Source organism: Lathyrus oleraceus, unplaced genomic scaffold, assembly GCF_024323335.1.
Source record: "Lathyrus oleraceus cultivar Zhongwan6 unplaced genomic scaffold, CAAS_Psat_ZW6_1.0 chrUn0260, whole genome shotgun sequence".
In the NCBI taxonomy this organism is placed as follows: domain Eukaryota; kingdom Viridiplantae; phylum Streptophyta; class Magnoliopsida; order Fabales; family Fabaceae; genus Lathyrus; species Lathyrus oleraceus.
In genome coordinates, this window is record NW_026112651.1 from 14,902 (window position 1) to 30,112 (window position 15,211).

Here is a 15,211-nt window from a genome sequence, read left to right on the forward strand (position 1 = left end):
AGGATTAAGAAAATATAAGTATCATTGACATATTTAATTTAGGCCTTTAATCAAATATGCTCCCACTATTTTACTCAAAATAAATGACCCTCATCATTTGATTCGGAAAATCCCGTTGGAAGATTTTCTAGTGGGTCGAGATCCATATTTCACTTCGTTCTAAGTCCGCGTAGGCGGATTACACAAAACTAGGTTATTTAGGTAGGAACTCCTTCCAGTTGTATCTCATACAACTCTCGAAAATTTCAGTTGGGTGAATAACTCCTTATTCCAATCCATCATATGGATTATTCCCAACTCTTGCTTCTAAAACATATATGATATTATTATAATTAAGTTTGACCCATTGTCTTAGCAGTTGGATATTATAATTATCCCATCGCACCTTACTAATATAGAACATGCACCTCGCTTTGGCGAAACCTACATTATCCGATACTAGTCTTGATGAGTGCTAAAACTTGGAAAGCAAACATATATAATATCATCATAATTTGTTTAGTTAAGTTTGACCCATTGTTTTAGCAGTTGGATATTACAATTATCCCATCGCACCTTACTAATATAGAACATGCACCTCGCTTTGGCGAAACCTACATTGTCCGATACTAGTCTTGATGAGTGCTAAAACTTGGAAAGCATAAACTTAATATTTTAGTTTGAGGGAATTGCAATTGTTATAATCTCACCAGCTTATTTATCATATAAATCGTCTCTCACATGCATCAACATACATACAAACAAAATGAAACAGTTATGGCCCCTAGCGCAATTGTTCTCCCAAGCCAATGAGAGAACCTAAGCTAACCTACAACGATCTAAGCTTCTCCAAGCAAGATCTTCAAGGTTGTCCTCCTTTAATATTGAATTCTTCTCTAAGCTTCTCCAAGCAATATCTTCAAGATTGTCCTCCTTTGATATTGAAATCTTCTCTTTCTTCATAACATTGTCTTCTTCTCTTTCTTCATAACATTACATTCCAGAAGAAACTCGTTTTACATACGAGGGTTTGAGATGAGAAAAGAAGTTACATTAAGAGATCAAAAGGAGAGGCACGACACGCAGGTCGTATTTAAAACCCAAAACAAAATAAAGGACAACTAAGGCCATAACTGATCACCACAAGGCAATAATAACAAACACATTATTATTATTAATTTTAATTCCTTTAATTAATTAAAACCAAATTAAATTTCGGCGACCGATCATACTACGCAGAGTTAGCCGGGGGTTCCGCTGCCCGGTCACAAAACAGAAACCCCAAAATTTTGACTCTGGGAGTGTGACGACCGTCACAGGCGTGTGACGACCGTCACAGGCAATGTGAGTGTGACGATCGTCATGGGCGTGTTACGACCGTCACGTATCCAGTTTGTTACGCCTGTTATGCTCGTCACACGAGCTTCACGCGGCCAAACTAATAGAACTTTGAAACAGTCTACGGACCTCTTCCAAAAAGCCCTAAATTCAAACTCCTTGACGGTACAACCCTTGCGCCGTCACCAACCCTAATGCGCCAATTTCAGACCGTCAAACACACCTCGATTGTTGATTCAGTATGATTGATCAACAGGTCATTGCTTCACCATACTAATGTCGGATTTCGAAGCAAATGACCATTGATCGCTCAAAGGAAAACAATCATTTAGTGTTCGAATGAACGAAACAGAAACAGTATATCACATATACCGTATTTTGCATTAGGATTACTTATATCATATATAAGTTGATCGGTCTCAATTGTGTAACCTATGGACGATCGATGTATCGCTGCTTCACCATACTAATGTCGAATTCCGAAGCATAGTCAACATCAATCATCCAACTCGTACACTCATGATGCCAAATTTAATTACCCGTTTAATTAATTGATTCATTCTGTCTTTTAATCATATTAATACAGAAATTAAATAGCTATCCGATTCATGGTTTCGTAAGTGGCTCTGATACCACTGAAGGAGAATTGCGGTCCAAAACGCAGCGGAAATTAAAATTTCTCCTTTAGAGATCCTTACGAATGGTCATGATCAGTGATAGAATATTTACCTCTTGTGATGATCGAAACCTTTGGTGCAGATCTCTTGTGACGATCAAAACCTTTGATGCAGATCCACGAAGCGATCACGAACGTTGAACGATGACAACGTCTCTACTCAGTCCACACGAACGGGTTCCTTCAGTCTCAGTGCTAGCTGGTACGAATGAAGGCTTTGAGTGAGAGAGAGAGAGTGAGAGAAAACGAAAATAATGCAACCGCAATTTTTGCTTCTGCACAAGGGTTCTATTTATAGAACCACTTGTGTGGGCTTCAAGCTAAAATCCCACTTAAGTGTATTTTGGCCCATATCTTATAATATGCCCAAAATCACTTAAGCTCATGGTACCTTACCATATTTCGTATTCTACTCAAGTACACCGTACCTTACGATGTTCTATAACTCACTTAAGGGCACCGTACCTTACGGTATTCCTTAGTTACTCTATCTCTCATCAATTCGTCCTTTGTGTGTGACCCTGTAGGTTTTCGTGACGTTGGCAATTATATTAAATCACGCATTTAACATAATAAACAGTGAGCGGTATCTAGCAACACATCACTGCTACCCAAGACACGAAAATGTCAAGTGATCTGACAATTCCTTCTGTGATAATAATTATGTATATAATTACCCTTTTGCCCTTATGTCTATATTGAACACAAGGCATAGACCGTGTCATCCTTGTCCAGTTCAATATTGGGCCCATAGACATTTATCCTGTTATGCAGGATGGGAAAATTCCATCTAGGTCACTCATGTCCCTCAGCATGCTTTGTGGAGTACCCATCAACTGTCTTTATGGTTATCCAGTTACGGACAATGTTGGATCAGCAATAAAGCACTCGACTCTACATCTAGGGTCCATAGTGGTTTCAGGTCGAAGAGTGGAATACACTATTATCACCATGAGAATAACTTATGACACCTTGCATAACTTTCTATATAGTATTCTCATAGCGGGTCAATCCGGTATAAATATTACTCCTAATATTCATACCTATGTTTAAGACTTGATAACTCTTTATCCATGATCCATGAGATGTGATCATCAGTCTACAAACATAATAGTCTTAATGCTTTAATGTTATCCCACTTCACACTAAAGCTCGACTACGGATACTTTAGGAATAGTGTCCTTATGTTTAATGTGTTCTCATGATTAAGTCACACTTAATACATTAAACGGACTATCTATTCCAGGGACTTTATTAATCAACCATAATAAAGAGAATGCCTTTTATTATTCGATACAAGTACCAAAATGTATTGGCCTCTAGGGCTTACACCAACATCTACTACTTGAGTAAGAAGTTTACTGATTGTGAGTCTCGATACTCAATGCTTGAGAAGACATGTTGTGCTTTGGCTTGGGCTGCTAAGCGCTTACGCCAGTATATGTTGAATCATACGACTTGGTTGATATCCAAAATGGATCCAATCAAGTATATATTTGAGAAGCCTTCTTTAACTGGAAGGATTGCCCGTTGGCAGATGTTGTTATCTGAGTACGATATTGAGTATCGAGCTCTGAAGGCGATAAAAGGTAGTATCTTGGCTGACCACTTGGCACATCAACCAATTGAGGATTAATAGCCGGTTCAGTAAGACTTCCCAGATGAGGAGATTCTGTATTTGAAAGTGAAAGATTGCGATGAGCCTACGCTCGATGAAGGGCCAGAACCTGGTTCCAGATGGAGTATGGTGTTTGATGGCGCTGTAAATCAATATGGAAATGGTATTGGGGCAGTGATTATTACTCCTCAGGGCACACATTTTCCATTCACAGCAAGGCTAACTTTCAAATGCACGAATAATATGGCTGAATATGAGGCTTGTATCATGGGATTGGAAGAATGTATTGATCTTAGGATTAAACATCTTGATGTTTATGGTGATTCGGCCCTCGTTGTTAATCAGATTAAGGGTAAGTGCGAAATGAATCAGCCTGGCCTCATTCCATATAGGGATTATGCGAGGAGGATTTCAATGTTCTTTACTGAGGTTGACTTCCATCATATTCCTCGAGATGAGAATCGGATGGCAGACGCTCTTGCTACACTTGCTTCGATGGTTGTGGTCAAACTTTGGAATGAAGTTCCCAATATCACTGTGATGTGCTTGGACAGACCAACTCATGTATTTGTAGTAGAGGAGGTTCAAGATGATAAGCCGTGGTATTATGATATCAAGTGTTTCCTTCAGAGCCAAATTTACCTGCCTGGGGCATCGGTGAAAGATATGAAGACTTTGAGGAGATTGTCGGGCAGTTTCTACCTAAATGGCGATGTGCTTTACAAGAGAAATTTTGATATGGTGCTGCTCAGATGCGTGGATAGACACGAAGCAGGCCTGTTAATGACTGAGGTCCATGAGGGTTCATTTGGTACTCATTCCAATGGACATGCAATGGCTAGAAAGATATTGAGAGAAGGCTACTATTGGCTGACAATGGAGTCTGGCTGCTGCAAATACGTGAAGAAATGCCATAAGTGTCAGATCTACACGGATAAGATTCATATTCCCCCGACACTTCTGAATGTGATTTCATCACCACGACCTTTCTCTATGTGGGGGATTGACATGATTGGCATGATAGAGGCAAAAGCGTCCAACGGTCACAGATTCATTCTCGTAGCAATTGATTACTTCACCAAATGGGTTGAAGCGGCATCGTATGCAAACGTGACCAAGCAGGTGGTCGTGAAATTTATCAAGAATCAACTCATATGCCGGTATGGTGTTCCAGATAAGATCATTACTGATAATGGATCTTACTTGAACAACAAGATGATGAAAGAGCTGTGTAGCGAGTTCAAGATTGTGCATCATAATTCTTCTCCTTACAGACCCAAGATGAATGGGGTTGTTGAAGCGGCTAATAAGAATATCAATAAAATTATCCAGAAGATGGTTGTTACCTATAAAGATTGGCATGAGATGCTGCCATTTGCTTTACATGGATATCGTACGTCTGTCCGCACTTCAACAAGGGCAACCCCTTTCTCCCTTGTTTATGGCATGGAGGTTATCCTCCTAGTAGAGGTGGAAATCCCATCAATGAGAGTCTTGATAGAAGCCAAGTTGACTGATGCTGAATGGGTTCAGAGTCGTCATGACCAGTTGAATTTGATTGAAGAGAAGAGATTGATTGCCATGTGCCATGGTCAGTTATATCAGCAAAGGATGAAGAAAGCCTTTGATAAGAGGGTCAAGCCTCGTGTGTTCCGAGAGGGTGACCTTGTGCTCAAGAAAGTCTTGTCTTTCGCGCCCGATTCCAGGGGCAAGTGGACTCCAAACTATGAAGGTCCATATGTTGCCAATAGAGCCTTTTCAGGCGGTGCATTGATACTTACAACTATGGATGGGAAGGATTTCACTCGTCCTGTGAATTCAGATGCAGTCAAGAAATACTTCGCCTAAAAATAAAAACAGAATAGCTCGCTAAGTTGAAAACCCGAAAGGGAGGCTTAGGCAAAAATGAGCGTCTCGGTGGATTGAAAACCCGAAAGGGCGATCCAGGCAAAAGTTAGAGACATATAACAAAAAATGATAAATATGTATCCCGCTGGATTGAGTACCTCACCCTGGGGCAATCTAGGCAAAAAAATAGGGATTTGGAAAGTAACTGCATCCTGACAAGACTTCGTTCTACAAACTGTCATCCGTCGGAGATTCCCGCTCAGTCATCATCAACCAAAGCTTCAAATACATTGGATTCAGAATTGGTGGAGAAATGGTCATTATGTTCAATGTAGCCCCTTTTCCAATACATATCACCAATTTCAAAATTGTAAAGATCCATGGAGTCTTGCCATTTGCAGACTACCATTCCATCAAATAAATTTTGAGCCTTTATCCAATTATTTACACTCTTATTTGTTCCTACTCAACAAATATTTTGCATGTTTTGATTGAGAAATATCATTGTTTTTAAATAATTAAACTTTTCATGACCTGTTTTAAGTGAACATTCACAATGATGAAAGGATACTAGGATGTCTTCAGTGCTCTCCCAAGGATGGTAGGATTCTCGACAGGGTAAGACATTTGTTCATATTCCTGGCATGTTTGTATCCTCTTCCTCCGGAGCCTTTTGTGGGTTCCTCTCTCGAGTAGAGTGTGTGGTAAAGGTATTCAGCCTCCTTCCTCCTCAGCAGGTGTGAGCTCTTGGTTTGGTTGACCCTTGGAACCTTCTGATTGATGGTTGTATCCCCACGAAGATCCATCACTCCTTTGATAATTTCCCCGGTGGAGCGGCTTCCCCGGCGGAACTTATCTGTGCCGTGATCCTGTTCCCAGTTGGATTGGTTGTTGATCATTCCCCTACAGAGGTCCGTGTATCCCTGATCCTCGACACATGGGATGTTCTACACTAAGCCTGGCCTTCTCTCTTGAGATGTAGTACCGGATGTTTGTTCAATCAATCAGTGGACTTGTTTGTGTTAGATATGTTTGTTCTGTCAGCATTCATCATACATAAACCACACATATATGCATATTCTTTTTTAACATTCAGATATTCATGTTGCATCCTTTGCCATATATCTTTGTTTGTTATCCCCTGCTAGCTGATAATATATTCCACCAAGCAGGTTGTTTGTGTCTGATTTCTCCATGTAGAGTCACCCCCATAAGCAGAAAATATTTATCCTTTTTTTCCATATTCCCCACTGAGTTATGTCCTCGTGGATGATGGTTGTTTCTGTTTTCTCCTAACACATATATTGGAATGGAACTTCCCATTGAGTTATATCCTCATAGGGATGAGTCTTGTTTCTTTGCGCATCTCTAGCTTGTTCCTAGATTTGGCTCCTGGAGATTATCCTTGCAGTTCCCCGTAGTTCGGATGAATGATTGCTCAGTAACCAGTAGTTATCCATATTTTCCACAGTGGAGCCTGTGGTTTTCTACCCTCATACCGGTAGTTGTAAACCCTATTTTTATCCCCTTGGTAGAGTTAGCCTTTTATTCATCCTAGCCGACGACGGTTACTTTTCTGTGGTTTTCTACCCAGTATTTGGTAGATGTAATCCCCTCCTTGACGGTTATCATTATCCAATATTCGATATTGATAGTCCTTCACCCTTTTTGAGTTTGTCTCCTAGATCATTGCCTTTGTCAATGTATCCCCGGCGAGTTATCTTTCATTTTCCGTTTATCGGTAATGATCGGTCATCATTTTATACCTAGTTTTTGGTATTCCCGATGTCCTTTCTTTTCGGTCGATTTATCCTTTATGAACCCAGTAACCGATTATGGATAATCTTCCATTCGAGTATGTTATCTACGTTCTGACAGTAATAGATAATATATCTCATGCACTCTTCGGTCGAAGTCCTTGTTCTTCCCCAGTCGAGTAAGATTCATACCCTTTTTTTTGCGGAGTCGAATGCCCATCCTGTTATCGAGTTTGCTTTTTAGCCCTCTTTTGGATGATGAGTGTCTTGGGAATATTCCCCAATTCACGCCCTGGTCGATCACCTACTATATGCCCAGTAACCAGTATCCCTGGTGTTCCTTCCTCTCTGCTCCCTATTATGACTTTTGTCTCCCGTGGAGTCAGATTTTCCTGAGTTGAAATATACCTTTTGGGTTTTCCTCAGATGATCCTGGATGTTTGATATCTCTCACCCTTATACCGGTCTTAGATATTCATTCTCCCCGAGCATGTTGTTCTCTCACCCTTATACCGATGTTTTGATCACATGTCTCCTTGAGCTTATTACCCAGTAACCGGTAAAACCTCATCCTGTTGCTTCCCCCAGAGGAATCCTATTTGGATGTTCCCCAGCGAGATCCTTTAGTGGATGCTCCCCATCTGAGTCCGGATTTTCATCCGATGTACCCTTTGTGGATAGTTCCGCTGTATTGGCATATTCCATAATACATGCATCTTTGAGTCAGCGCGAGTCTTTCCATTGATTTATTCTTTGGAATTCTGCTCGTGCCTTTCGACAAGTTTTGAGTCGTGCCCTGCTCACACCGTCTTACCCCTTCCTTATCCCCATAAGAGTCCCAAAGTCTCTGTCCCATTGAGTGTGTTACTCATATGAATTATCGGTTTCTCCAGATTTCTTTTCTTCTTTGTGGATACATATCCCCACGAAGTATTACCCTTTTCGCATACATACATCTACATCATGAGGTCTCTTAGGGACCAAAATTTGTCTCTTTGTTATTATTTAAGCCCATTCTACCTCGTCGAGATGAAGATTTTAACCTTCATATCTCCGGCTAGAATGACCTTAAATAGGGGCATCTGTAAGACCCCAATTTTGGCCCTAAGATCCCTCATGGCATCATAACATTGCATTTGTAAAGCCTCAAGGATCATAAGCATCTAGTTTCCCTTTGTCTTTGGGTGGGACCTCTTGTGAGTGGTTTGAGATCACCAAGCATGCTTAAATTGTATATCACTGCTTTTCTCATTTTATTTATTAACCAAAAACACAAAAAATATGTCACTAACATCTTTTGTTTGTAGCTTGAGCAATCACAAGGTCTAGAAGCTTCTAGGAGATCCTTTGTGCAATGATAAAGTCAAGAGAAGATGAAAGCAAGCATGGCAATGGTTCCCAAAGCTCTCATCCATCAAATATGCCTCCCTAGTATCTCAATTCATCATTTTGATCAAAGCAAGTCAAGGGGTTTGAGGTTTGTCTCCCAAGAAAACCCTAATTCATCTGATCATCAACAATGCCTTGCTCATGAAGCAACCTCAGCCCATGGTCAAATACAATCAAGGGATGTTATTAATCCACTATTCCATGCATGTTTGAACTTATTTGAATGCCCTCAATCATCAATTCATCAAGATTTGAGGCATGGACTTGAGAAGTTGGTCAGTCAATTCATCTGACTATTTTGAAATGCATTGAGACCTAACTTTTTATGTGTTGGTCAAATGGAGATGATCCCAATAGAAAAAATGTTCTTAAGGACAATATGAACAACTTTCATGTTCATCAAAATTTTATTTGAAGCTTGGAAAGTCATCTTCCATTCCAAGACATTATAGGTCATTTTGATTGAAACCCTAATTTTGGGTCAACTTCCCAAGAACATAACTCATTCATTTTTTATGATTTTGAGGTGTAACCAAGTGCATTGGAAATCTTATTGTATCTACTTAAAATGTTATGTTGAGCAAAATTTCAAAATCTCAAAATAAGTACATGTGATAATGCAAGACATTATAGGTCACTCTGGACCAAAGTCATTGAAATGGAAAAAAGTTCAACTTCAAGTGCCCATAACTTCTTCATTAAAAATCCAAATGATGAAAAATTTAAGTCCAAATTTATTGTCTTGAAAATATATACAACCTTTATGTTGAAGGTTTTATGATTTGGAGCTTGAATCATTGAGACATAAGGGCTTGAACATTGGCCAAATTTGGAAACTTCACTCATGCATGTTTTGCACCCTACACTTTAAACTCAAAATTCACTAATTTCCAAAGCCCAATTGAAATTTTGATCAACATATCATTTGTTCCTCATGCAACAAGCTCTCTAACCATTACTCATAAGGTGGCATTTGGAGTTTGGAAGCACCATTTTCGAAGACATGAAGATTAAGTGCATTTTGTGAAATTCCATTCAAATTGCCATGCATGAGCTGTTTACACTTAATGTGCACGTCCATTTGCAATTCACATGAACTCAGCAGGTCATTTCAGTCTTCATTGGGCCTTCCTTATTTCTCTCTTCCTTTTCCTTAGGTTCACTTTCCTCAGTTGATTTCTTAGGGTTTTGGTTTTCTATCCTTGGGTCAGATGGTCCTTCCACTTCCGTTCCACTTCTTAATATAATTGCATGAGCTTGGCTTCTCGGATTAGGTTGGGGCTGTCCAGGGAATGTACCAGTTGGGGCAGCAGTAGGTGCTTGTTGTTGAGCTACTTGTGATATTTGTGTTTCCAGCATTTTGTTATGGGTAGCCAAGGCATCTACTTTGCTTGCTAGTTGTTTAAGTTGTTCGCCAGTGTGTATGTTCTGGTTTAAGAAATCTTTATTGGTTTGTTGTTGGGAAGCTATAAAGTTTTCCATCATGATTTCCAAGTTGGATTTTCTAGGGGTGTTATTGTTAGGCATGGATGGATTCAGTTTCTGATATCCCGGTGGTATAGATGGGGCTTGATTTGGAGACTGTCCAGGTGCGTACAAAGCATTATTACTCTTATATGAAAAGTTTGGATGGTTCTTCCAATTTGGGTTATAGGTATTCGAGTAGGGGCTTCCTTGAGCATAGTTCACTTGCTCTGCTTGGATTCCAGTCAAGAGTTGACAGTCCGTAGGAGTGTGGCCTTGGATTCCACAGACCTCGCAATTCTGAGTTATAGCAACCACGGCGGCTGGGGGTGATACGTTTAAACTTTCAATTTTCTGGACCAAAGCATCCACTTTTGCATTAACGTGATCAAGGTTACTTATCTCGTACATGCCAGTTTTCGTTTGAGGTTTTTCCACCGTTGTTCGTTCGGTTCCCCACTGATAGTGGTTTTGGGCCATGCTCTCGATAAGCTGGTAAGCATCAGCATAAGGTTTGTTCATTAGTGCACCACCTGCAGCGGCGTCTATTGTTAACCTTGTGTTGTATAAGAGACCATTATAAAATGTATGAATTACTAACCAGTCTTCCAAACCATGGTGTGGGCAAAGTCTCATCATGTCTTTGTATCTTTCCCATGCTTCGAAAAGAGACTCGTTGTCTTTCTGTTTAAATCCGTTTATCTGGGCTCTTAACATAGCTGTTTTGCTTGGCGGAAAATATCGGGCAAGAAAAACTTTCTTCAACTCGTTCCAGGTGGTGACTGAGTTGGAAGGGAGAGATTGAAGCCATCTTCTAGCGCTATCTCTTAATGAGAAAGGAAAAAGACGAAGTCGAATTGCCTCTGAAGTGACACCATTAGCTTTAACAGTATCGGCGTATTGGACAAATACGGATAAATGAAGGTTTGGATCTTCGGTAAGATTTCCAGAGAATTGGTTCTGTTGCACAGCCTGCAACAGCGAAGGTTTGAGTTCGAAGTTGTTTGCTTCGATTGCGGGCGGAGCAATACTTGAATGCGGTTCATCTTGCGATGGAGCGGCGTAATCTCTAAGAGCACGAGCTGGTTCTGCCATCTCGGGTGAAAGAAGAAGATCTTTGAGATCAGGAATTCGATAGGAGGGAGATTGTTTTCAGCACGGTATTCCCGAATTCGTCGTAAGACTCGGAGATACAGTTCGATATCGTTGATTCGTAAATAGAGCGGTTCTCCTTGTGAGCGAGTGCGTGGCATAAAAATCAACGAAAGAAAGAAAATAGAAGGAAAAGAAACCTTAGTCTCTACAGCGTAACGGAAGAGTTACGATATCGATTAAATAAATTCCCCGGCAACGGCGCCAAAAACTTGATCGCTCGACTGTGTGAGTCGAGAATGGGATACAAACTGCAAGTGCACAGTTCTATCGCGTAGTTTTAAAAGATATCGATCCCACAGGGACTTATGAATCGATATACCGTTATCTAAGGTTACTACGTAAAGCTAAGATTAAAAATGTTTGATTGTTTGGGGAAAAACTAAAGGCTAAACTAAGATCTAGATTAAATATTAATAAAACGGATATCGGTATGTAGTTCGTCAAAACTAGGGAATCAAGTCTTTGTCGGTTTCTTGGTTTTAAAATAAATCGTTTCAGTTAACTTTATTGGTTAAAGGTTTTATCTCAAACTCTCGCTCTGTTGAATAAACCATGATTTTATATTAATGTAGCTGTCACTTATAATTAAGTCAAAAACCATATTTTGAAAGCAATAAAGTTGCAGAAACTCTTTTTAAGAAAACACTGACCGTTTTAAACACCCTTATCTCAAACTCTCGCTCTGTTGACTTAGGTTATATAATTAAATCCAAATGCTTAACTCTCGTCCTCACATTCAATCTTTAAAAATACTTTTTGGAAAAAGGTCAGAATTTAAGTAACTCTAAAACTTGCTCTCGCCCTGATCTAGAATTAATGCCTAACTTACACTGTCCAGTTAAAATCTCAAACTCTCGCTCTATTGATTTTAACTTCTTTATGTCTTTTACTTTTGTAAAAAATCTTGTTATTAAACCTGTAAATTGAGACCGTAAAAAGATTGATTTTAATTTTAAGTTTAATTAGACCGACTTAGTCTTGATCCCTTATTCTGCTTACTTTACATACCGATATCTAGGCGAATTAGCCAGACATGCTAAATAAACAAGAATACATATCATGCATAAACAGGCTCATTCCAGGCAGATAATATAAATAAATAATAAAACAAAACATTAAATAATGATTAAAGAACCTGAATGCATAATACAATAGTCTTGAACACTCCACCACAAGCCGGTAGGATTTGTTCTTGGATTCTTCAATTAAACAATAAATTAAACCAAGGAAATAAAACTAGAATCTAACGTAAGGTTAGATCCGATAAAAAGTTACACAATAGTTTCCGGTGTAGAAACTATTATGCGAAAAATATCTAAATGCTAAAAAGGGAAAGGTAAATTGCAAGGGAAAAAGAATGTAGAACTTGCAAAAGAAATAAATAAATAAACAATGTTAAGTTGCTGGAAAAGAAAAATAAGCAAAAGCGTGAAAAGAAAGAAAATTGGAAAAGCTTCGGCAGTCTGAGCGTGGAAAAACCGAGGAACCCTTTTAGGTTTTTGAAGTAGCTATTTATATTGGTGCTGGTAACTGCTTTTCGTTTCCCAAGGGTCTTCAACGTGGCTAAATGCATGGCGTGGATATAGGACACAAACTCCTCAACGTCTCTTCAAGTCTTCTGAGGGCGTTACTTGCGCCAAAAAAGTAGTGGAATGGTGTGACGCTCGTCACACCATGTGTGACGTCCGTCACAAGGCTGCTTTGCGTGACGCTCGCCACGCCCTTTGTGACGTCCGTCACAGGTAGTGCCTTTGTGTTTTGCGCTTTGGGCTGGGCTTTGGCATTTGGTTCTTTTTCTCTCCTTTTTGCACCTCCTTTTCTTCCATTTTCACTTGTTCTTCAAAATAGACTACCTGAGACAAATAAGAAGAAAATACCACGTAATATCTCATAAAGTGCAGTAAACCGAAATAAATAGTCATAGAATTTTAATGGAATTAAGTCCTAAAATATGATATAATTTCGTGTTATTAAATCCAAAGGTTTTGATCAACTGTTTTTTGCTTCGAATCTCCTTATACTTTGATCCATTGGCCTTGATATTGTGTTGTCTGAAGTCCTCTCTATAGAGGCATCATTATTAAGTGTTTAATTGTTGAAATCGAGCAAGTTCAGTTGAACATCACCAAACTTCCATCTCTGATTTCTCTCTTAATAGGAATTTAGAGTGGAAGTGAGTGATATAAGAGTGATGTACATCACTCACCTTTCGAATGGTGCTTGGATCGCCCATTTTAGTGAGAATTTGAGTCTCTGCATTTTTTGACCTTCGTCGGAGCTCACCGGAGAAGACGGTGGCGCTGGTCACCGTCTCATTGCCAGATTCAATGTGAGCCATTGATCTCAATCTCCACATCTAATCTCCACGCTCCATTATTATGACTTTTTTTAATTCAATATGTTTCTCAGTTGACTAATGACTATGGTACGCGCGCGCTCCTGATCCATTAGATGTTGCCACGTCAATTAATGAAGTCATCCAACGCTTCCTGATTTTTCTATTTTCCTTAATTTATGTTTATTTTCTTTAATTCCATTTTATTTCAAAAATTCATAACTTTCTCGTTTTAATTCCAAAAAATATGGGACCAATTGCATTATTTCTCTTTTTAATTCTAGTTTCTAAAAATGATTTTTAATATTTTTTATTTTATCATTTGATATTTTTTGTGAATTTTATCTTTTCTGGTTATTTTTAATTCATTTTAAATAGTTCTTGATATTCAAAAAATACAAAAATATTTTCCTAACCTCTTTGAATGATGATGGATCTATGAAAAATATTCTCATCAATTTTTTAATTGATTTGAGATTTATTTGAGATTTTAGTTCAATTAGGTTATTTTTAGTCATTTTTAATTGATTAAAAATAGTTTTTGACTTTTAAAAATGCTGAAATTTTTTGTCAAACTTTGTTTGACCTTGTTGAACTTGGGATAATTCACTTGAACTTTTCAAAGTTGATTTGAAGTGATTTTGATGTTTGACCTTTCTTTAATATTTTAATTCAAGTTTATTTTCCAATATTAAAAATGCCAAAATATTTTGTTTATTTCTTGACTTCCAATCTTCATCTCATTTCTGATTTTGAGGGTTTGACCTTGATCTTCCCTATCTTTGGTCAACATTTATGGATTGGTACATTCCTTTTCATTGCATGCACTTTATTTTCTTCATTTCTATTAAGGTTGAGTTTTCTCCCGTGGATAACGTAAGACCTTAGGGCTTGTGTTTAAAATTGAATCCACCCACTTTTGGAAATCTTTTAGCCGAACTACGGCGTTTTGATCCTTACCTTTGATGGAAGGTACGTAGGCAACGGGTTCATCCGTTCGAACACAAAAATAATAAAATTGTACATTCTTTTCTCATCATCCCAATCATGTTTGCACAATATTTATGTCATAACAAATAACAATCTTTTACAACAAGTGTGAAAAGGGCTCCCTAGGAGTACCTAGGACGTAGTGGGTGCCTAACACCTTCCCATTGCGTAATTTACCCCTTACCCAGACTCTCTGATCTTTTTATTAGTTTTCTACGTGTAAAACTTCTTAGGCTTTTGTTCACTTTTTAGCCAGTCCTTTGGATAAATAAAAGTGCGGTGGCGACTCGAAAATTCATTGTATGCTTTGCTTATGGTTTAATCTATAAATCATATAGCGACGAATACACCGCTACAGAAAAGTGGCGACTCTGCTGGGGAAACGATCGATCCTTGGTGGTATTGCCTACTTTTCACCCTTGTTGTGATATATTATTATTTGTTATATGACATATTTTTGTACAATTTGGGATCACTGTATTGATTGTAATGCTTGAATTGCTTGATATACAATTGCTGTTTGCTTTGGTGATCTGTGAGATGAGTTCTATACCCGAACTCGAGTGCACTCTAGGATAGGAGAATGGCATAGTCTTGTTGACTGGTGTGGAGTATTCCTTAGCCAGTTGACTTGCGAGTCCATTCACTTGGTGGAGGTCATG

The 15,211-nt window shown here is 38.8% G+C and overlaps 1 pseudogene; it reads left to right on the forward strand.

The window, feature by feature from the left end:
* Positions 1 to 10,679: 10,679 nt before the first annotated feature.
* On the forward strand, positions 10,680 to 10,779 carry LOC127113047 (uncharacterized; annotated as a pseudogene).
* Positions 10,780 to 15,211: the final 4,432 nt, after the last annotated feature.